Source organism: Hibiscus syriacus, unplaced genomic scaffold, assembly GCF_006381635.1.
Source record: "Hibiscus syriacus cultivar Baekdansim isolate YM2019G1 unplaced genomic scaffold, ASM638163v2 tig00000340_pilon, whole genome shotgun sequence".
Classification (NCBI taxonomy): domain Eukaryota; kingdom Viridiplantae; phylum Streptophyta; class Magnoliopsida; order Malvales; family Malvaceae; genus Hibiscus; species Hibiscus syriacus.
Window position 1 is genome coordinate 4979918 of NW_024061783.1, and position 14369 is coordinate 4994286.

Sequence of the window (14369 nt, forward strand, 5' to 3'; positions counted from 1 at the left end):
TATTGAAATTGTTGGTGAGGTTGGATACTCTAAAAAAATATTTGAATTGAAAAAAAATATTCCAAACCCATGTACTTTAAAAAAATCTAATGTAATCTTCGAATTATTTTCTCTCTCTCTCAATGTTGTCCTTCAACTTTAAAAACAAACTCAGTATGACTTTTTGACTAATGTTTTCTGTAGTTGGCTGTTATAGTATTGATGTGACGGTCCATGGTGGGTGTCGAAGTGATAGTCCACTGTGGCTGATGACTTGACAGATGAGCTAAATTGATTTTTTTAAGTTCAAGGGATTTTTAATTTAAAAAAATAAAAATATTTAAAATTATAAATAAAATTATTAAATATTCAAATATATATATATATATATATATATATATATAACACTAAAACTAAAAATTATTTTTTTAAAAATTTAATTTTCAAATTAAAAATGCTAAAACTATTATAAAAAATTTAAAATTTTTGAATATATATCATAGACTATAAAATGATAACTTATAAATTATCAAAAAATAAATAAAAATATTTTATAAAAGATATATTATACATAATATATACATTTAATATATATGCATATCATCAACACTTATACAAAGTACTTTTACTAGATTAATCGAGATTCAGAAAATTTAAATAAGTCCAGACTTACAAATTTTAGATTAGTCAAAATTTACTATGTATTCTAATTATGTTTTATTTCAAAATTTATTATATAATTATATTTTTTAAAAATTAGTCTAGACTTACACAAAATATAATTAGAAAACATAATAACTTTTAACTAATCCAAAAACTAAAATCTCAACTAATCTAAAATTTGATCGATTTATCCATTAGCAATACTTGGTATAAGTGTTGATAATATGTATATATGTTACATGTATATGTTATGTATAATATAATTTTTTAAAAATATTTTTAATTTTTTTTGATAATTTATAAGTTATCATTTATAATCTATGATATATATTCAAATTCTTTTTAATTTTTTATAATACTTTTAATATTTCCAATATGAATATTCAATTTTTTAATAATTAAATTTTATTTTAGTATTTTTTATATTTAATTTTTTGAATATTTAAATAATTTATATTCATAATTTAAAATATATTTTTTTAAACAAATAAGACCTTCAACTTTTTTAAAAAATCAATTTGGCCCTGAACAAAACCAAAAAACCAATTTAGCCTATCTTTCATGTCATTTGCATGTCATCAGCACAATTGACTATCATGTCAGCATCGTGGATAGTCACGTCAACACTATAACAGTCAATGACGAAAAACGTTAGTCAAATGGCTCCATTGACACTACAAGAATTAAGATTGTTAGGTGACCATTTAATTATGACACTAAAGAATTTCGTCACTGAAAGTATATTATTATCTATGACAAATCCAAATTTTGTAAATTTTGAAATGAGTAATTGTGACTTATTTCTATTTGGTAACTCTTTATATAATAATTGTGACAATTTTAAAGTTCATCACAAGTAATTTGTCACTAACAGTGTTTTATTGTGACCAATGTAGGTTGGCATTATCAATTAGTCACCAATATCATGCCCGAATTGACGCTAACTTATTTTTTGCATTGTGACAATTATTAAGTAGTCACTATTATTATTCATAATTGTGATGAAAACATTTTGTCACTAGTCTTAGTTGATGATTTGTGACGACAATTATTTTTTTCACTAATTTTAGTTGGTCATTTGTGACAACAATTATTTTTGTCACTATTGAAGTGAATAGTCATGTCATACTTCTATTTGGTCACTAATAAAATATTTGGATTTACATAAATTTTTTAACAAAAAATGATGTAATAGTTACAACATATTAAGTAGTCACTATTATTATTCATAATTATGACAATAACATTTATTCACTAGCAAGTTTATCATTTTATAATGGTATATTAGTGACAATCTTAAATTATGTCACAAGTATCACTACAAAAATAAATATTTTTATTGACAAATTGATACTGGCTATTAGTAATTTTATTATAAATATTATACTTTTGGTGACAAAATTTTTGTACGACGCTATTAATAAAAATAATTGTGGTGTATTTTTATTTTGCCACTTTTATAATAATAACTATGATGATTAAATTTTTCTCATAATTAAATTATTACTATAAGTATATATTTGTGACACAAATTTCGTCTTCACAAAAATTTTGATACTATTAGGATACACAAATTGACACCAATTATTTTATTGATGAGAAATGATATGATAGTGGCGACATATAAAGTTATCACTATTATTTGACATTTTTTATTATAATAAATTTTTTGTCACTTAAAATTTTACTTTTTGTCGTGCTAAATATTGACATCAATAATAATTAAAATTGTTGTGAAGATAAACTAATTTGTCAAAAGGTAAATTTTGTTATTAGTCTTTATACTATGTGCAAATCGTAGTTTTAATTATTATGCTCTAATTTGTTCAATTTTAGTCTGTATACATTTCAAAATTTAAAATTTCATTAACAATTCAAATGTACAACGACTATATGACTAATAAATGACTAATAAAATTATCTTAACCTTTTAAATATATTGTTTTATATTATTATGAATTTTATTTTTATTAACTAAATAAATGACTGACGACACTGTATGCTTTAATAATATCATTTAATCTTCAAAATAATTAGTTTTTTCTTAAAAAATTGATTAGCTTTTTAGATAATTTATGATATTTATTGAGATATATGCGAATTTTGAAAACATCATTAGTACTTTATTTTTTTAATTTAATACTTTCATCAAAAGGAACAATACATTGTCAAATATTTTTATTTTATTTTTTTAAATATAATTTAAGGATACTTGGTATTATTTTAGATTTGAATCTTAATATTTCAATAACCGAATACTTTTGTCTGTAACTACTACATATTTGATTCCATCTATTTTTTTATCAGCAAAAGATTAATATTAATAATAAAGAAGAGCCAACCTAATTCAAAGCCTCATTAAAACCTCCCTAAACCTATGGCATACAAACTACAAGCGCAACAAACCTACCTCAGCAAACCCAACCTGATACATCATGCTAAACAAGACAAAACCTGTAAGAAAAATCAGACCGCAAAACCCCCACAAAAATTCAAGCAGACATTTTAACCCTTAACAGGTCTCAAACCAACTGTTCTAAGTCAGAGACACCCACACAACAAATGATTAATGTGTATCAACAAGACAGACCATACTCTTCCAACACAACAGCGAACAAGACATAACCAACAACAACGGAAACAGTTTCGCTATCAGACCGAACAGAGACAGAAACATTAACACAACACAAATCAAAATGACCCTATTACCATGGACCGGTTAGCGAACCGGCCATGCTACCGGTTCACTGAACCGGTCGAAATCGGTCCGATCGGTCGGAAGAATCGAAAGACGTCATAATTATTTAAAAAATTAAATAAAAATACCAAAAATATTTAATAAAAATAAATTTTTATATCACAATTCATATTCAAAGCAAGTCATAACATATATAAGTTAAAAACCATAAAATCAAGTGAAACAAAATGATTCAAATTAACTACAAGATAATATTTAAGGTAAAACATATTAAATAATAAATATAATTATAAACTATAATTAAAAAAAAATTGGGCTAAAAAAATCATAACAAAATGATATTGTTTGGTTTAATTTTTTTTAAAACAATCCACATTGCTAAGAAACATAGAAGATCATCTCAACTAACTTCTATAAATAATAGAGTAATTTGGCATTCAAAATCATGGAGCCTTTTGGTCAGCATTGAGTGAACTATTCTTTCACTTCAATCAAGCTCGAATTTTAGGCTTCAATCGAGCTTTTAAATTTTTTTTGAGTTCAAGCCTTTTCGAGTTCAAGTTTCAATATTATATTTCGAGTTCGAGTTAAATTTATAATTTTTAACTCGTGAGTTTGAATCGAGTTGAGCTTACTTTTAAATTTTTCAAGTTCGAGTCGAGCTAAGCAATACTCGAGTTTGACTTGGTTCGTTTAACAAACGATGTCGTTTGGTTTAATTTGTTTTAAAAAAAAAAAATTGCGGTTTTTCTTAGTTTTTTCCGGTTTTCAGCCGGTCCGATTTGAACGGTTCAACGGTTCTGGCCGGTTCACTAATAGCGATTTCCGGTTAAACCGACCGGTCCGGTCCGGTTTTCAAAACAATGCCTATTACAAACTCCAACAGCAAGAACCTTCTTACGAAAGTTCTCGCAAGAACTAGAAATCACCTTCTTAAAGCGCCCTTCAACCTCCACAAGTTGAAGTCAAACTCGAATCTGATTCTTGGTTAATTTTTAAACTCCATTTGAATCAATTTTCGACATCCTTCTTTCCTAAGCAATCCAATTAAGAAAACTAAATGGTTTTTAACCCCAAACAACGCTGCCATTAACTAAAACACTGGAGCATGATCCGAAACAACAGACATCAGATCAATTTACTCAAAATTCCCATTACCAAGACCTCACAACACATCCACTAGAGATCTGACCTTCATCGGACCAAACCAAGAAAACTACTTCCCTTTCATCGGTAAAACAAACAATCTACTAACGAAATGAACTCGTTGAATTCCATGGAACACTCTTCGCACTTCTATTTCTGACCAAGTAGAAAACACCAAGTATAAATGCAAACAAATTGTAATTGTCATACATGTGCTTAGCCAACTCCCCATCACACAAACAAACCTCATATTTATAATAGAATCCTCGATTGAAAACAAGACTTTATTTCACACCACGGCTTTACCCACAACATCTGCAGTCATGAAATCAAAGTCATTGACTAACTAGAATTTACTATCATCTAATGTCTCCAATAAAATACTTTTAGTTTCCTTTAGCAACAATATATTCGGTTATTAATTTTTTTAAAACAACCTAATTATAAAATTAATAACAATAGTTTAACCTAAATATTATTTTTTGTTAACAACAAATATTTCTTTCTTAGCATAGTAGTTGGGCTTTGCATCTTTCTCTGAAGGTCTCAGGTTTGATCATCTTAAAAGTCATGCATTATATTAATTTATAAAAAAAAACATGTGAAACCAACAACCAATTAGTCTAAAGAGTCGCCTTTGCCTATGTAGTCCCCGATCTGAATTAGTCGATTAATAAATCAGATACTTTTGGTTATACAAAAAAAATATGTGAAGATGTCACATCATCTATTATTAACGAATAACTAACCGATGACAACAATTGTAATCGAAGTTCTTAAAGAAGATGCATGAACTAAAAATGTAGTATCTATTATAATTGATTTCATAATGAATTTTTAATTAATCAATTTAATTTTGTAGTTGTGATAAAATATTTGTCACTAATAAGAATAATATTAATGTCTAAATTTTTGTCAGTTTATTAATCTTTTTGTGTCAAAAAATTTAGTCACCAAAAATACAAGTAATTGTGACAAAATTCATTAGAGTCGTCACTAATGTAATAGTGATGGAGTTATTGATAATAGTGTCAAAATTTTGGTCAAGAAAACACTTAGTGACAATATTGATGTCACAAAGTATACTTTCAGTGTCAAATAAATTTAATAAAATTTCTGTTGATAATAATATCGAACATTTGGTCACTAAAAATACTCAGTGTGACAATATTGATGATCAAAAAATATATTTTTAGTGTCAAACAAATTCATCACAATTTATATTGATAATTGTGTAAATAGGTGGTCACAAAAAAGTAAAATTATGATAATTTTTAGAATAATTGTCACTTATATAATAATGACGGGATTATTAGAGACAACACAAGTGATGATTTGAAAATTTTATCACTATGTATTTTAATATCAAAATTTAATGCTTTTAGTGATATTTGCATTGTCACTAAAAGTGCATTTCTGTGAGTTTGTTTTGAGTTGGAGTGTAACATTAAAAGAAAAAAATAGTACGGGAACCACATTGAATTTTTTTTAAAAAGTAGGGTGCATTTTTGGAAAAAAAAATCAATCCATAAATATTTTGTAATAATTCCTTATAAAATAATCTATAAATAATTCCCTAGGACCAGCAATTAATCAACACTAGACTCTCACTAAATTCCCAGTTATTAATTACTACCTCTCTCCCAAGTACCTAACCATCCTCTCTTAACTCTAATCATTGTATGACTCTCAACCTCCATACATATTTCATGTAACATGAGTAATGCTTTAAGTTGAGTAAAATACAAGGATTACGCATAAAATTTGACCTATCCTTAAATGTATACAGAAAATTTGAAACTAACTGAGAATATAAAATGAAGAAATATTTGAAAGAAAAATTCTGTCAAAATAGCGCTTATATGATCTCAATACAATGCCCATGTTACGTGAGAGAACTGAGCAATCTCTTCATGTAAGGTTTGTAAAATTCCAGAGGGGGCTCAAAAGGCATATCTTGTGGTTCTCATGTCGTCTTGTATATTGCCCAACTTTGTTTCTACTTTGTCGAGGTGGGATTTTGGGTTACAATTTTATAGTTATTTTAATTAGTAAACAATTGAAGAACCAACAAGTTGCTGTGGTGTAGTGGTTATCACGTCAGTCTTACACACTGAAGGTCCCCAGTTCGATCCTGGGCAGCAACAATTTATCATTTTTTTTCCTTTCGTGAATGAAAGGCAGCCATCAAAACTACTAGCCACTTACTCGAAGGCATTCAACTTGAACATGTGCATCATCAGAAATCAGAACTCTTGGGAGTAAATAAAGAAAATAGTAATTGATATAATTTTATTTATCAGTAAAATTACTAGGAGTTGAAACATCACTATGTAAATTCACTTTGATTTCATGATTTTCCCTTTTTTAGTAATGACAATCTACCAAAGCCGGTGTGGAGAAAACAATAGCTTGTTGTTGGGGTGTTCCAAATTGAAACTGAGAATCTCTGAGATCATCTTCTGGTGCTGGAAGATTAAGATCCAACAATATCTTGTTGGAGTCCCTTGACGTATTGATGCTAATTCAAGCAACATCCATGGCGGATCGATTGCTCGCAGCAGCAGCCCTGTGCCGCCTCACGTGACCTCCGAGAGATTGACCGGATGCGAACTTGGAGCCACGTATCGAACACTCGTGAATTTTGTTACCCTTTTTGTTACTTACTCGTAAAGCAATGCCAGCATCATCAACTGCCAAAACTAGTGGTTTTTTTGTGCTCCGTAATGCGCTTTTCGGCTTCTTGTGGCTTGCCTTGTGCCCTCCTAGTGCTTCGAACGAAGGGAAAGACCGGTTGCAAGTTTTACAATCGTAGAAATAAAACTCATCACTCCTTTTCGGACCATCACTTCGTGCCAACATGAGTAGGCAAATGGCCATCTCCTCTTCTTCCTCGGTGCACTTGTCTCCTCCACCATCACTACCACCGCTCGATGAGCTAGAAGTCATCGTGACACCGAACGGGGACGATGACCTTTGGTGCTTAGTACGCTTGCCTTTCCTGTGTTAGACCCCAAAAATCCCTCTTGGGCTTGCATACCATCCCCTTCCCCGAAACCAAAAGGCAGCCGGGATTAATATGAAAGAGTTAAAAAAGACAAAATTGTAGTAAAGAAACAAAGACCCAAGAAAAAGAAATGAGTAGCAGCCAGAAAACAACAAAAATAGTTATGAAGCAAAAGGTAGAAATGGGGTTATTATATAGTGAATGGTAATAAGGGTGATGATTGGTTCATATATAATATTGGTACCATTTATTTTTTATTTAAGATTCAACTTTATTTATTTGAATATCATTAAGATTCATGTGATTACTGAATTTTATATAAAATTTATTTCTAATATTTATTTGAATAATCAATTTAGTCCTTACTCAAGCACTTAAGAGTTTAAAGTATAATTTTAGTTAACACGATTCTCTTTTATTAGCTCACAAACAGCAGGTTACGTCTACAAGTTCACAAGCCATAATACATGCAACTAACTTATTCTTTTATTGCATAGGGAATACTGAGAAACAAAGATAATAAAGCTCTGCAAATGTTGTTCCACTAAAACTTCTAGTCTGCACAATCTCATGTAACAGGCTATCAACATTGAAAGCAACATCAAATGCGCCTCTATATGAGAAGCTGCCTCCCAACTGGTGCGAAACTGAAAAGATTTATATCGGAGTCAAGCCCACAACTCCTGCAGAGAGATTACCAGAAAAAAGGTAAATACAAGAGGAACTTATGAATTCAATATCATGTTTGATATGTATGCTGGAATGAATATTGACATAGGCATGTCAAAGGTCTGGTACAAAAGATCACTTAGTCCAACATTAAAACATTCAATCCCCATACAGCAGAATCGACGATACCGTGTCCAACATAAAGCATATAGATTCATACACAACATTCACTGCAAAGCCATGGATGTACGAGTACTTCAAACAGTTCAAGAGTCCACTGGATGGGTGGATGGATGGAATTGAAAGGATCTGAAGGATCTAATAGACTAATATGAATCAAATGCATCATTGTCCCCTCAAGCAAAATTAAGGCTTGACTGAGACAACAAAGGGTAAAACATCAAAATGAAATGAAGGCCACTGGAAACTGGAACAAGCGGCAGTGTCCTCCAAGTTTCTAATGCACATTTGGCTTAACTAAAATAAATTATGCTCAAAACAAGGATCAATCTGGAGAATGTATGAATTTCTTGTCTGCTCTGTAAACATATAGGCATGTAGATAAAAGTACATGTGCACATACCACATGCCAATCTTCCACCAGCGTTGCCAGTGGTTAGACTAAGTTCATGTCCGCCTGCAGATGCATGATAAAACATAAATATAAGCAAAAGGAAAGTAACAAGTAAATAAGAGGGAAATTCTGAAACCAGAAAGCAAAATATGCCAATGCTAACAATATCAACTATGATGAAGCATGAACGTAAGTTTAAACAAAAAAAAAAAACTTTATTCCTACAAGTCTACAACCAAATTGCACTGTCCTAACAGCATAAACAGCCACTACAAGTCACTTTTCTGTCCACAACTTACGAGGGTAGTTAACTCGTTAAGGAGCTGTGAGAATTGCAAACCAAATAGTTACCCTTTCCAAGATCATCCTCAAGCTCATGAACCACAAATGCTCTTCCAACGACTGCATTCAAGCCACTTAGTGGTATCTGCTCAAGAGAGTCAAGTTTTAGTAACAAAAAAGGAAACATGATCTAGAGCCGCTCATGCCGAACAAGGAAAATTTCATGCACAGACACACAAGAATATGCTTATCCGGAGACTTGCACGGAAAGAAAGATGAGTTTTTGAGCATCACCTGATTGTCCACAATTGTTGCCTCTGCCACTCCTGTATAACCAAGCATTTTTGCCAATGAATCAATTCAACTGGTGCAAAGAAAAAAAAACAAGGTAAATAAAAGAATGTATTACCATCAGCATTAGCAATTATGTTTCCCAGGTCACCCGCATGGCGTACTTCATCCTCAGGAGCACCATGTGTCATCTTGTTAGGGTTGAAATGTGCTCTTCCAAGTAAAATTTTTAAAAATAAAGGATTTATATAAACAAATTGAAACTTAAGAACAACATCTGGCATCCGATTCGAATGAAATAAGTTATACCTGTTGACATGCATCCATTTGTTGTGTCACCATACTCATGCTACACAAAAGGCAAAAAGAAAGATCAAAATCATGCATTTCAAAGAGCTTCTATGTACTAAAATCCACAGGAAACATGCGGCTAAAGCCGAAAATACTCACAAGGTGGAACCCATGAGGCCCTGGAGTAAGACCGGTAATTCGAACATTCACAGTTTGTAGGACCTATTTCATTCACAAACAAGCATTCTCAGATGATAGAAATATTTGATTCCTAAAATGATAATAGACATACAAGCTTAACTTTTTTTCTAGCTTCCTTGTTAAACAGCAAAGACAGAACATTGACTTTATTTCCTAAAATATGTTCCGGGATATCGTTCATTGCAAATTGAACTTGAACATTTTTTTTTGAGTAATTCATATCAACATCAACTTGAAAAAAACAGAAGAAAACCCTGGTAGTACGAAAAAGCCCTAAACCCTATTCTCAAAGAATAAAACTTGGAAATGAAATCGCCAATAAGAAAACCCCCAAAAGCAAAATTTACCCAAAAGCCAAAAAAGAGACAAAATTTCCCCATTAAAAAGAAACAAAACCAAAAAAACCCAAATCACAAAATGCATTAGAAAGTAAGTAAATGGATCAAAAGGGAGGGACTAAAAAGGGGGAAAACGACCATCATCTTCCTGGGTCAACGTGACAACGCCTTCAACATTAGAATCACCCTTGAGAACAGCGACTGCATTCTTTGTGACAGAGAAAACAGAAAACGGCTTCTTGGGGACAGAAGCTGAAAGGGAGAGGGATTGACGGGGGAGCTTGAGAGAGACGCCGCGAAACGAGGAGAGAGAAAAACGGTGGGTTTGAAGGGTTAGTTGAGGAAGGAAAAAGGAGAGAGATGTGAGATGGGGTTGTAGCGAGAAAAGCGTGGGCTGCCATGGCTGCTATTGTCGCAGCTTGCAGTTAGTGAGTGAGTGGGTGCGTGGGCGAGAGATGAAGATTACGATAATGTGAGCCGAGGTTGTGGTGGCTGAGTTACCCCGTCAGATATAGTTATTAGTTTACAGTGCTGGTTTTATATCTTGCTGCATCTGTTGTGGTTCGGCCCTCGAATCTTCTGTGCTGATGGGACCGGTGCGGTTCAAACTCTGGTAAGTTTTTACCTTTTCTTTTTATTTTGTAAATGGGCAAATTTGATTCATTCAATTTAATCCTCAACTCTTTGTCTTTATATAAAAAAAGGTTTTTAGATGATAATTAATAAAAATTAATGTTTATTATCTATATAGGTATTGTAATTCATTGCTCTGTTTTAAGCCAAAAAATATATACTCTCTCTATCATATTAAAATCATTTTTATTAATTATTAGATATTTATTTTTAATTAGAATAGATATAATAACTAGAATTTTAAAGTACGACACTACCACTTTACACAAAAAGAATCATAAAATTTATTTCTAATTAAACTAAAGTGGTTGGAGTAATAAAAATGTTATACGACTGATATAGTAGAGTAAAACTCGAATAATATTTTTCTTTCAAATTATAAAAATGTTACATAGACGATGCTGCGGAAGACGGCTATCGGATAGAGCAAAATCGTAACTGATAATTTGAGAAAATAAAAGAGACACAAAATTTACGTGGAAAACCCCTAAAATATTTAGGGTAAAAACCACGGGCAACGGTAGAAGAATTTCACTATGAGAAAATAGGAATTACAACTTCTCTCGATCTACCAAGGAGAAAACAATGATAATTCTCTCTAGATAAAAAGGAGAAAACAACTCTCAAGAAACTCTCTGAAATCTCTCTAGTATTGGAAGAAAGCTAGAATGCTTTGGGATGATTTTGAAGCTAAATGAGCTAGGGTATTTATAGTTGAAACTTAAGGACTAATTTGTAAATATCCTAAATTACAATGACTAAAATTTAGGATTTTACCATTTTTTTCCAACAAAAACAACACCTTTCGGTGCTCCCCTTTGACAAAGCCATGTGCACCCATGTGCACCGTTTTTTTCAACAATCTCCCACTTGAAGATTTGATTGGAACAATCATATCTTCACACCATTCTTTCTACCTTGTACCTTTATGTTGCTTACGTCTCTGACAGGCCACAAGAGGATCGACACCAGGTAAATTTATCAGCGTTGATCGCCTTCGTCATGAAATCTGCTATATTGTCTTTGGTATGGATCTTCTGCATATCTACCGTCCCTTCTTCCACCTTTTCACGAATGAAATGGTACTGAACTCGTATGTGTTTTGTCCTTGAATGAAATGTTGGATTCCTTGCTAGATGCAAGGCGCTTTGACTGTCGCAAAACAGAGAGACATACTCTTGATTGTGCCCAAGTTCCTCCAATAGCATCTTCAACCAAATTGCTTCTTTACTGGCTTGTGTAGCTGCTACATATTCTGCTTCTGTTGTGGATGTAGCCACAACTGACTGCAATTTTGAAACCCAGCTTACAGCTCCACCAGCAACTTTGAACCCATATCCTGTAGTAGATTTGCTTTTATCCAAATCCCCTACATAGTCAGAATCTACATACCCATTGATTAGTAAGTTTGATCCTCCGTAACATAATGCAACATTTGAGGTCCCTTTAATGTATCTCAGGATCCTCTTTACTGTATTCCAATGCTCTTTGCCTGGATTCGCCATGTATCGACTAACCACTCCCACTGCTTGTGCAATGTCTGGTCTTGTGCATATCATAGCGAACATTAAACTTCCCACTGCTGATGTATACGGTACTCGAGACATCTCCATCCTCTCTTCTTCACTGCTAAGACTCATACTGGAGGATAATTTGAAGTTAATAGGAAGAGGGGTTGAAATTGGCTTACAATCTTGCATGTTGAATCGTGACAAGATCTTCTTCAAGTAATTCTTTTATGAAAGCCAAATCTTCCTATTACTTCTGTCTCGGTGAATTTGCATCCCTAGAATCTGTTTGCTGATCCCAAGTCTTTCATTTCAATTCCCTAGCCAGTTGTGCCTTCAATTCTTCAATATGATCTTTGTTGGGTCCTGCAACCAACATGTCATCCACATACAACAGCAATATAACAAAATCGTTATCACCAGACCTCTTAAAATAAGCACAAGGGTCTGCATTAAGTCTGTTGTATCCAAGGCACATAATGAAGGAATCAAATCTCTTATACCAACACCTCGGCGCCTGCTTTAGACCGTACAGAGATTTGTTCAACCTGCAAACCAAGTTCTTCTTTTCTTTTTCTTCAAAACCTTCAGGCTGGAGCATGTAAATCTCTTCTTCAAGATTTCCATGAAGAAAAGCTGTTTTAACATCTAGTTGCTCTAGATGTAAGTTCAATGTAGCACACATTGCCAAAACTACTGGAACTGTTGTTAGTCGAACCACATGAGAAAATATTTCATTGAAATCAATACCTTCTTTTTGAGCATATCCTTTGACCACCAGTCTTGCACGATACCTCTCAACTTGATCGTCACCATTTCGCTTGATTTTGAAGACCATTTGTTACCAATGGCTTCCTTCCTTGTGGTAGGGCACAAGGTCCCATGTATTATTTTTATGAAGGGCTTCGATTTCTTCTTGCATCGCCATCATCCACAGTGAAGCATCTGAGCTGTTTATTGCCTCCTGGTATGTTGATGGCTCACCGTCCTCTGTTAAAAGGCAGTATGCAATATTACCTTCTATAACATAATCTGAGTGCCAATTGGGACGCCTTCTCATACGATCTGATTGACGAGTTGTTGGAGCTTCAGAACTCTCTGGTTCTTTTTCATCATGTGCTGGTTCTGCTTCAGAAGAATCTCCTTGTTCAACCTCCTTTTCCACGTGTATCTGTGTAGTCTCTGACTTTTCAGTGCTATCATTGTCTTCTTTTCTTTGTAGTTTATCTTCTATAAAGATAACATCCCTGCTGATGATCACTTTGCGGGCAGTGGGATCCCACAAGCGATACCCCTTGACTCCATCAGCATACCCCAAGAATTTGCATTTCCTGGATTTTGGATCCAGCTTTGAAGTTTCTTGGGAGTTGTACATCACGTACACAATACTTCCAAATACATGGAGGTTTGAATAATCAGCTGGTTTACCAGTCCACGTCTCCATTGGTGTCTTCAGCTCTATTGCAGTTGATGGAGCTCGATTCACCAAAAAACAGGCGGTATTGACTGCTTCTGCCCAGAATGATTTTTCTAGGCCTGCATCCCTCAACATTTCTCGTGTTCTTTCTAACAAGGTTCTGTTCATCCGCTCTGCCACTCCATTTTGTTGAGGAGTGTTCGCCACTGTGAACTGTCTTTTGATGCCTTCTCTCTTGCAAAAGTCATCAAATTCTTCGCTTGTGTATTCTCCTCCATTATCTGTTCTGAAACACTTGATCTTATTTCCAGAATCAAGTTCCACCCGCTCTTTGAAGTTTTTGAAAGTTGCAAACACATCTGACTTCTTCTTAATAGGGTACACCCAACATCTCTTGGAGTAGTCGTCAATAAATGAGACAAAGTATTTTGCTCCGCCTAGGGATGTAACCGGTGCTTGCCAAACGTCAGAGTGAACCAATTCTAGAACACTTTTGCCTCTAGAATTTGATGTGTTGAATTTCAACCGGTGTTGCTTACTTGTTATACAATGCTCACACAAATGAAGTGATACATTTGTTAAGCTGGGAAGTAGCTTTTGCTCCACAAGGACTTTCATTCCTTGTTCTGACATGTGTCCAAGTTTCTTATGCCATAGCATTGCAGAATCTGA

At 33.1% G+C, this 14369-nt stretch overlaps 1 non-coding gene and 2 pseudogenes across 1 annotated transcript; 1 reads left to right on the forward strand and 2 right to left on the reverse strand.

Annotated features, from left to right (window-relative positions):
* Window positions 1–6560: 6560 nt before the first annotated feature.
* TRNAV-UAC lies at window positions 6561–6633 on the forward strand. Its single transcript has one exon. It is a non-coding gene; the product is annotated as a tRNA-Val (tRNA).
* A 215-nt stretch (window positions 6634–6848) lies between these two features.
* LOC120197733 lies at window positions 6849–7524 on the reverse strand (annotated as a pseudogene).
* A 444-nt stretch (window positions 7525–7968) lies between these two features.
* LOC120203703 lies at window positions 7969–10635 on the reverse strand (annotated as a pseudogene).
* Between the last annotated feature and the right edge of the window lie 3734 nt (window positions 10636–14369).